General features: G+C 50.9%; 1 long non-coding RNA gene across 1 annotated transcript; it reads right to left on the bottom strand.

Annotated features, from left to right (window-relative positions):
- Nucleotides 1–5,646: 5,646 nt before the first annotated feature.
- On the bottom strand, nt 5,647–9,995 carry LOC122448815. The gene is made up of 5 exons (XR_006271775.1): nt 9,631–9,995; nt 8,171–8,329; nt 7,699–7,781; nt 6,377–6,448; nt 5,647–6,224 (listed from the first exon to the last, which is right to left on the bottom strand). It is a non-coding gene; the product is annotated as an uncharacterized LOC122448815 (long non-coding RNA).
- Nucleotides 9,996–10,099: the final 104 nt, after the last annotated feature.

The following is a 10,099-nucleotide window of genomic DNA, read 5'->3' as shown; positions in this document are numbered from 1 at the left end:
GCCACATGGCCTCTGTTCTGATGGTTACACATCTTATAACTGCTGATGGGGACGTCTCCTCTTTACTCCAAGTTTTTAAGGCTGTGGCTAAGCTCTTTCCACATCACGCCTCGTCAAATCCTCAAAACAGCCCTGTGTCAATGGATTCAACCCTGATCCTCAAGTGACAGGTGAGGAGACGGAGGCCTCAGGATGGGCAGGTGGCCTGGTGGAGTTTACAGAGCTGACAGACGGCAGAACTAGGACAGACAGACACACGCCTGGCCCTAGGGCCACCCTCTGGTCCCCGGGGCCCAGCTGCCTCTCCCGCTGTGGTCTGCCAGGTTCTTATCTGTAAGCGGGGGAGGGCACTGCAATCTTATCTCTAAGAAGGGGGAGGGCACTGGAAAGGCTGCTGGACAGGCCACTTGCCCGCCTGCTTTCATATCAGGAAAGGAAACCGCTGAGCATTGAAGCAGAGCCTTGCCAACCAGGAACTGCTTATAGAGATGATACAGGAGCCCAGAAGCCGACCAGGAAGCGGTTTAGAACTCACAGCTCCCCCTCCTCCCCACCCGGCCTCCCCCTCCTTCCCCCCAGGCCCCCTCCCCACAGGGATAACACGGTCTCCTGCGATGGACCGCCCAGCACAGGACATGCCTGTGAGTACCTTATTGAAACACTGCGTGACAGTTCACATAGGAAGCTCTTCAGTGTACCTGGACTTGGAAGCACCGAGTATGGAATCATCAAGAATCCACCGACTGGAGCTGCTGACCAGGCATGGCTTGCCCTGGCTTGCGCACCTGCCCTCTTGGCAGACCTTTGCAGGCACCTGATCAGAATCAAACCTTTCACTGAAGCCTCAGAAGGGTGAACTTGGCAGAACCCCAGGGTATTGGATGAAGCCTTGACTTTACTGGCAACCGAGTAACTTTCTCAACCAGGCCACTGAAGGGAAGATCTATTTGGAAGAGTGACTTAGATCATTCTTTTCCGACTTTTCAGTGAAAAGAGAAATTAAATGCCTAAGCTACTGCAGTTTTGGAGGGAGGTTTTCTTTAACCTTGGGTGGGTTTTTTTTTTTTTCCCCTTCTTGCATTGGTTAAGAAGATTGTTTTTTATTTTTCTATAGATTTTGATGGGGCAAATGTTCTAGACTAGCAGTATTTTCATGTATATTGTGAGAAGATTAAGATATTTTAGAATGTATTTTGGAGAAGATCCCTATCTTAGAATTAGGTTTCCATTTAAAAATAAACAGTTCACCAAAAAGACAACAACAAGAAAAGAATTCACAGCAGTGGAAGGTCATTGCCATCTCTAAGCTGGAGGGACCAAGGGAGGGGGTGATGTGACAGCAGCCCAGGGCCTGTGGTCGCTCAGCAAAGCTGGAAACACGGAGGAATGTCCTGTGGGAGCCGGAGCTGTGGAGGAGACTCGGTGGTTGATGGAGACGCAGCCCAAGGTGTGAGGAGACAGGGGAAAATACCCTGGCTTCTCCCTTCCTCAAACCACCATCTCCCCCCAGGACCTCCCGTTGGCCAATGAGAAGTTCACGGACCTGGAGCCTGGGAAGTGCAGTCTGCAGAAATCAGTCTCTCTGCAACTCAGAGCAGAACCAGGGAAGGGCAGCACAGGGGTCTGAGGGCAAAGAGGACCAGTGCCTCCCCAGCAGGACCTCCGTTCCTGGGAGTCCCCACCACAGCTCCAGCCCTGGCTTCTTGGATCTAGAGATACCACATCGTCCCCGTCTCCCCGCCCTCCAGCTGTAGCTCAGCCCAGGATGCCTCCTGCGGCCCATTTAGCAACTCGGCTCTTCCATCATCTGTATAAGCAACTCCTTGTGTTGATATCCCATCTTCTGTTTGAAACGCCTAGAGTGGTCTCCATTTTCCAGACTGGACCCTCGCTAATACAGCCATGCCATATTTCACAGAACGGCCACAGTGCTACCTGCGAAGTCTGTGGATCGACTGAGTAATGAGCCAGATGGGAGGGCAGAAGTCAAGTGAGCTGAGTCCCGGAGGCAGGGCCCATCGCAGGCACCGAGTGGGCCAGGCTGCGGAGGAACCGCGGCAATCCCACGGCCGACTCTGGTTTCTACCAAGACGCCGGGATTCACAAGTCAGGACTCGGGCACAGCTGAGAGGCTCCGCGTGGCTCTGGACCAAGGGAATCAGCTTCTGTTGAGGGCCTCGGGTGCCTGTCTGCATGCATATATCACCCTGTGTTGGCTTGCCAGGGCTGCCAGAACAAAGCTCCACAGGCGGCAAGGCTTAAACCACAGAAGCGTCTTTTATCACAGTTTTGGAGGCTGGAAGTCTGAGACCAAGGTGTGCTCGAGGCTGTTTCCTCCTGAGGCCCTCTCTCGGCTCATAGATGGCCGTCTTCTGGCCTCTGCGCATCCATGTGTCGTAATCCCCTCTTCTTATAAGGTCAACTCACCCTGTTGACCTTGTTTTAACTTCATAATCTCTTTAAAGACCTCATCTCCAAATAGAGTCCCATTTTGAGATGCCGGGGGCCAAGACTTCAACATATGACTCGGTGCCTGGCAGGGGGTGGGGGCCGGTTGGTTTACAATTCAGCCCATGACAACCCCAATCTCACAAGGGGGACATTGTCAGCCCCATTTTCCAAACGAGGTGGTGGAGGCCCAGACGGCGATCTGCCAGGGCTACCCAGAGCTGGGTCAGCTCTCCACCTGTCAGGCCCCCAAGACTCTTCTGTCACTCTCTGTGATGGCCTCAGACCCTGGGAAATAAATGCATTCCAGTCTCCCCTTTAACTCCTTTGTGTCATAAGACAGTGATCCACTGTGTACTGAGCATGTATTATGGACCAGGCTCTTCCACTGTTTTGTATGTCTTCCACGTACACAAGACACCCTTCCTCCTAGCCTCTGCTCAGACTTCCTCGGACACGCCCCCCCCCCCCAGCTTCATTTGTGATAGCGCCACCAGCCACACAGACCCCTCTCCCGCCTTATTTTCCCTTACTGTGGCATCTGTACCTGAAAGTATCCTCTATGTGTGGTTTTTGTGGGTTTTTTTTTTTAAATAATCTTCCCCCAACAAGACTGCATGAGGGCAGATTCCAGGTCCTGGCATATCTTTATTGCCTAAATGAGATTCATCATAGTCGCTTAATGTTGGTTCAGTAAATAATGAAATGAGTGAATGCTCTCATCAAATCCTCACCAAACATCTGTACGATGAGGGCTGTCGGAGTCTCACTTTATTGAAGAGGAAACTAAGCTCAGAGAAGGTCCCAAGCTCACTCAGGTAGTAGGTAGTGAAGCCGGAAATTGAACCAGGTCTGTATTCCTAACCTCCACAGCCAGGCCCACCTCCTTGTCTTGGCCTTCCTTCTAAATTGCTCCTTGCTCTGTGGCGTCCCAAGTGACCCTCACGGCTGAACCTATTATTCTGGAAATTCCCAATTCTTTGCTGAGCTGAGCTGCAGTTTCATTTTGTGCCAGCAGGTGTCACAAGAGAAGTCATCATGGCCACAATCAGCTGTGCAGAACTCCCCAGCAGGAACCCTTCCGAGTTTATCTAATCACCTTTAAAGAAAAACTTTTGCTCCATAATCCGTCTGCAGCTACGCCCTTACACCTATTTATGGGCTGTCAGGTGAGAATTTCTCTGGGAATAGATTCCTAAAAAATGGAATTCCACAGAGCTATGAACACTTTTAAACGGCATAGATTCCATGCAAAGCCGGGAACTTAACAAAGTCTGGTTTACAACCCAGGAAGGTGGGGCCCAGAGAAGGCACGTGGGTTATCCAGGGGCACACAGCAAGCTAGCACAAGGGCCAGGTTTGAAACTGGCTCCACTGGCTCCCACCTAGGCTCAAATGCCATCTTTGTGCATTTTTTATGTTTGTGGGCCTAGATCTGACTACCACTTCTGTCATTCAATCATCCATTTGTTCATTCAACAAATGCACTGATGAGATACAGGCTCAATGCTGTAAGAATTTCTCAAATAACAAATGTCTCCTAGACAAGAAAATAGTTTATTTTCCTCTCTCACATCAATCTGAACAAAAGCAGTTCAGAGCTGGATGATGGCTTTATGGTTTTAGTGGCCCAGACTCTTTCCCGCGGTTTCCATCTCATGGCCCAAGATGGCTGCCCTAGCACTGCCATCACGTCTACATTCCGGCTGGTAGGTAGTAGAGAAAAAGCAGTAAAAGTCAACCTCTTCAGGGGCACAAACCAGGGTGCTTTGTGCCACTTCCATTCTCATCCTATTGGCTGAAACTAGTCATATGTGCTATATTGCTGCAAGGGAGACCACGAACAGTAGTCATTAGCTAACATAGCTAGGCAGCCATCATGCTTTATTCTAAAACTCAGGGCTCTATTTCCAGTGAATATATTGTCCTTTCTCTGCCACTCAGACATTTTCTGAGCACCTACCATGTGTGGAGAAGGTGTAGCAGACTGGAAATAACACAAAGTTTGGACTTTTACTCCTCTTGGGTTTGAATCCCAGTTTTGCCTTTCCCCGCTGTGTGGCATGACCTCTCTGAGCCTCAGTTTCCTCGTTTAAAAAATGGAGACAGGAAAGTAAGTGTGTTAATCCCCTGCGGGAGTTTTCTGAGAGGCACAGTGTAGGCTTAGCATTAAACCTGGTCTATACTTGGCGCTAAGGAAACAGCAGCTGCTGCAAAATGTATTTTACGCTTGCAGCATAGGTCAGTTCAGACTACCACATTTCAAGCGCCCAGTAACCACTTATACTGTACAAAAGGCATAAACCAGCAAATAAAAGGATAAATGTTTTGAAAGAAAGAAAAGAAATGGCAGCTGCTTTTAAAATGAGCCATACCCAGAGCCAGCCTCCCAAGGCCAGAGGTGACTCAGCAGAGGCCCTGCCCTCCATTCCAGTGGGGAGACATTCCAGGGCAGCCTTCTGTCGATAAAAGCTTGGAGACATGTCCACGAATAATCCCAATACATCAATCATGCATGAGTCACAGACTGATGCCCAGTCATAAAGCAGCAGCTGGGCCCAGGATTCCTGGCATCCTTCCAAGCCCAGGAAGCTTCCCTGGTAGCTCAGCTGGTAAAGAATCCACCTGCAATGCAGGAGACCCTGGTTTGATCCCTGGTTCAGGAAGATCCACTGGAGAAGGGATAGGCTACCCACTCATTTTCTTGGGCTTCCCTGGTGGCTCAGGTGGGAAAGAATCCGCCTGCAACGCAGGAGATCTGGGTTCCATCCCTGGGTTGGGAAGATCCCCTGGAGAAGGGAACGGCTACCCACTCCAGTATTCTTGCCTGGAGAATTTCATGGACAGAGGGGCCTGGCGGGCTACAGTCGTGAGATCACAGAGTTGAACAGGACTGAGCAACTTTCGTTTTCCAAGCCTATCTCCCAACCCCATTTTACAAGCAGCAAACAAAACCAAGGGCTTTTAAGGTGGTGCTAGTGGTAAAGAAACTCTCTGACAATGCAGGAGACACGGTTCAATCCCTGGGTGGGGAAGATCCCCTGGAGGAGGGCATGGCAACCCACTCCGGTATCCTTGCCTGGAGAATTCCATGGACAGAGGAGCCTGGCGGGCTACAGTCCACGGGGTCGCACAGAGTCGGACATGACGGCAGTGACTTAGCACACACGCACACAGAGGCAAAGGAAGAGCCGCAAGCACCATGTGACCACACTGTTTATCAGTCTCCTCCTGACAGGCCATGGGGGCTGGTTCCAATTTGAAGCCATCGCGAACAGACTTGGCTGACCCTCCCTGTGCCTATAGGAGCAGGGTTTTTCAGGGTAGCTGGGGAGAGAGAATTGTTGGGGTGAACTGTAGATCTGGGGAGGGGTGCTCCAGTTACAACTGAGCGCGGTGTCTCTCCCCAGTTTACCCATAGGTCACAGTTTTTCAACTTCAGCCCTACTGACATTTTGGGCCAGAGAATTCTCTGTTCTGTGCCTGGTAGGGTTTGGCGGCGTTCCCGGCCTCTTCCCATGCAATGCCAGCGGCGTATCACCACCCCCAGGTGTGACAGCTGCAAGTGCTTCAAGGCATTGCCAAATGTCCCGGGGGGGGGGGGGGGGGCGCAAAATCATCCCAGTTGAGAAACACTGCTCTCAATGTACAGAGCCTGCAAACAGGGTTTATGAGCACAGGTTCCTTAAGCAGATTCATGGCTGTCGTTGATTTTCTTCTCTTTGGACAGGTGCACGATTTATCTCTTTGGAAGAGGTCCATGACCTTGGTAATCACTAGTGTAAGAATAAGGACTTCAGAAAGCTAGCTAGAAAGAAGTTGCTGTGTATCACGGGGAGCTCAAGGCGGGGCTCTGTGACCACCTCGAGGGGTGGAATGGCGGGGGAGGGAGGGAGTTTCAAAAGGGAGGCGACACATGCGTACTCACGACTGCCTCATGTTGCTGGATGGCAGAGACCGACACAGCATCGTAAGCAATTATCCTCCCATTAAAAGGAAACTTTAGAAAAAGAGTCAGATTTCAGGCCTTACTGGGATAATCATTGGAATTTGAATAAGAACAATAAGAATGATGCTATAACACTCTATCAACATTAAACGTCCTGATTTTGAAAACTATACAGCAGTCCTGTAAGAGACTGTCCTTGTTCTTAGGAGATGCACACTAAAGTAATTAGCAGTAAAAGGACATTGTATCTTTTTTACATAACTGACTCTCAAATGGTTCAGAAAAATTACACAGAGAGAGAAAAAATGATAAATGCAGTAAAATGTTGACAATTGGGGGATACGAATGAAGGTGATATATAGAAATTTATCGTACTGTTTTTGCAACTTTTCTGTAAATTTTATTTTTTAGAAATTATTATTTTAAAAGGGTTTTTTTTTTTTTAAATCATCGATGCTTTACTTTTTAAAACATAGTTTTCATCTGCTATTCCCACCTGCTCCCAGGGAAGGGAGGCATGATTATGCCTAGGAACTGGGCCCCACAGAGGTTATGGCCCCAGGAATCTCCCAGAAAGGGTTCTATTTGCTTTTATAGGTGTCTGTAAAACGCCCAGCAGGGGGATGACCACAGGAGGTGACAAGAAAGGAGGCTGGAGAGTCAGCATGGCCTTGCTGCCAGGAGAGGGTGTCGATCTCACCCCAGCATCCTCATAATCAAACGTAACAAACATTTCTGCCAAGAACCCCACCTCTCACGGTGCTCACTGTGAACCTTACAACAAACCTATGAAGGGCTATTCTTTCCATTTCGAGGAAGGAAAATGGACCCACAGAGGCTCAGAAACACAGCTGTGAGACTCCAGGCTTCAAAGACCAAGCTTCTTCTCCGTCCCCGTCTTAGGTGTGTAATTCTGGGTCTTCCCTCATTTCTGGCTTTGCTCTAACTTGATGACCACAATCATGTGTCATTCTCTAGGTCAGAAATAACAGCTTGATGCCCCTGGACATCGCTGCTTGGGATGTCCAACCTGCACCTCACACGCAGCATGCCCAGCACATAACTCCCGGTCTCCCCTCCCCAAACCTGCTCCCACCTTGTTCTACCCAGCTCAGGCAATGGCACCTCCATCCTTCCAGTGCTTCAGGCTAGAAACCTGAGCATCATCCTTGACCTCTCTCCCTCAGCCCCCATGACATCAACCAGCAAGTCCTGGCCACTCCACCTTCAAAATGCAACCAGAACCCACCACTTCTCCCACCTCCACAGTCACTCTAGTCTGACCATCCGACCCCTCCTACCTGGACTATTGCAGTCACCTCCTCTTTGGTCTCCTGATTTTCCTCAGTCTCTGAGTCCACCTCCCACTAGCAGCCCAAGGATCCTACAAAAATGTAAGGTCAAGGTCACTGTACAATTCTTTACTAAAATTTGCCCAATAGAACTTTCTGCAATGGTGGAAATGTTCTACATCTGCACTTATTCATTAGCCTCCAGCCACGTGTAACTACTGAGCACTTGAAATGTGCTGAGTGTAACTGAAGGACTGAAATTTTAATCTTAACTTACTTAATTAGCCACCCTCTCTTGGCAAGACTGGGGAAAACAGGCATGCTTGAACACAGCTAGTGGGAATATAAATTAGTTATATGATTCCAATGGCAATATCTGCTTACCTACCTACCAAGAGGTTTATCTCTGTCTACCAAAATGGCTAAGCAGTTAACATTTGTCAAAGCAATCCCACTTCAGGAGTGAGTTCAATAGACCTACCTTCATGTGCCAAAATGACATTGAGCAAAATGTCTATAACATTCAAAGATGTTTGGGTCCATCAAGCGTCCATCAATAAACCACTAGTTAAATGAATTATGATCTAGCCACACAGTGGAAAACGATGACATTATTTAAAAAATGAGGAAATAATGACCCCTAAAGCACAAAGAAAAAAGTAGATAAGACTTCATCAAGAGTAAAAACATGTTGTGCATGAAAGGACACCATCAAGAAAGTGAAAAGACAACCAGAGAGTGAGAGAAAATATGACAGTCATGTCCCCTGCTCTTTCCCTACAGCAACCTGGGTCAGATTGGTGCTTAACAAATGTGTTCCCTGAGCAAATGAATAACCTGTCTGTCCATCACCCATCTTGTGCTGGCCACTAGGGGAGCTCCCGACACCAGCAGGACCAGCCACCTCATCCTGCTTGGAGGTCTGGGAGGCAGGCAGAGCTTGGAAGGGCGTGTCCCTGAAATCTGAGATCCAGCCCATCCCAACACTAGGCACCTTAATCTCCCGGATTGAAAATTTGAACTGTGTAAACTACAAGAAGGCAAAGCCAGGCAGTTTTGCCAGAATTCAGCAGGATGTGAATTGCAGACTGCAATCTCTCCCTGCCAAGGAAGCGCGCTTTTCTTTCCTGGGAGGTGGTATATACAAAGAAACAGAAAAGGGGCATGGGTCTGGCGGGGGTTAGTGGCCGCCCAGGGTGGGAACACCCAGGAAACACTCCTGGGGTGACTGACTTTTCCTAGCACCGGGACAATCCAGGGCTTAAACCTTCAGAGAACAAGGATGGAGCCTCCAAAGGAGGCTTACAGAATGGGGTCTTACCTCCCCTCCCTGTTTCCCCTGGGTACCTCTCGGGTCCTTCCACCACCTCTTGAACATTCTTAGCTCCCATCTGGTGGGTGACGCGCTGTAAAATTTATGTGAGCAATTGCCGTGTACTTTGTAGCGAGCTAGACCGGTCGAGTTCCTGCTGAAGTAATAAATTCACTTGAGACTTAATTCACTCCACAAGCATTTACTCGAGCCCTTTGAAAAGATCCCCTTGGAGAAGGGGAAAGCTACCCACTCCAGTATCCTGGCCTGGAGAATTCCGTATAGTCCATGGGGTCGCAAAGAATCGGACACGACTGAGAGACTTACACTTCACTTCACTTCGGCTGATCGGGACGTGGGAGTGCGGCTGTGAACCCAGCAAGTCTTAGCCCTGGGGGAGCTTGCTTTCTGGGGCGGGGGGAGCCTGGCACCGTCCGTTCCGACGAGCACTGGGAAGGCGTGGTGATGTCACAGTGACCGGAGAGGGGGTACCTCCGGGCGCTGCGGTGACAGGGGCCTCTGAGGAGGCCACCCAGCTCCTGACCGTGAGTAAAAAACACCCTGCGGTCGAGCTCTTGGCCCGGCGCCCAACAGATAGTCAGCGCTCATCAAATCTGACAGAGACTCACCACTTTCCTGTCTCCTCCCTCCGGGGGACACTGCCCCCAACCCCCGGTCAGGCTGGTCCCCGGGGGCACCGCGCGAGGTGGGCCCACGGTGCGGGGGACGCTCGGGGTCCTCGGAGACCCTGAAACCGGCCCCGGCCAGGGACCCTCAAACGGGGCCTCCCCTCCCCGGCCAGGGGCCCTCCCCGCGCGTCCCCTGCCCGTCACAGACGCCAGCCTGCGCGTGCCCAAGATACGCCCGCTCAGATCTCGGCCGTCGGCACCGGGGGGGCAAACTCAGCCCGACCTGTGCCGTCAGCGCGATCCGACCCGCAGGGCGAGGGCGACGCGCAGAGGAGCGCGTGGGGCCGAGACGCACCGCCCCCCGGCTCTTCCGCACGCTGCGGGCCCGCCCCCCGCGCGCCGCGATTGGCTGCGGCTCGGCGGCCGCTGATTGGCTGGCGCTGCCCCCGGCGCACGCCCCCATTGGCTG

This window comes from Cervus canadensis, chromosome 10, assembly GCF_019320065.1.
Source record: "Cervus canadensis isolate Bull #8, Minnesota chromosome 10, ASM1932006v1, whole genome shotgun sequence".
Lineage (NCBI taxonomy): Eukaryota > Metazoa > Chordata > Mammalia > Artiodactyla > Cervidae > Cervus > Cervus canadensis.
Note: the sequence above shows the minus strand (reverse complement) of the source record. Positions and strands in the feature narration are given on the sequence as shown.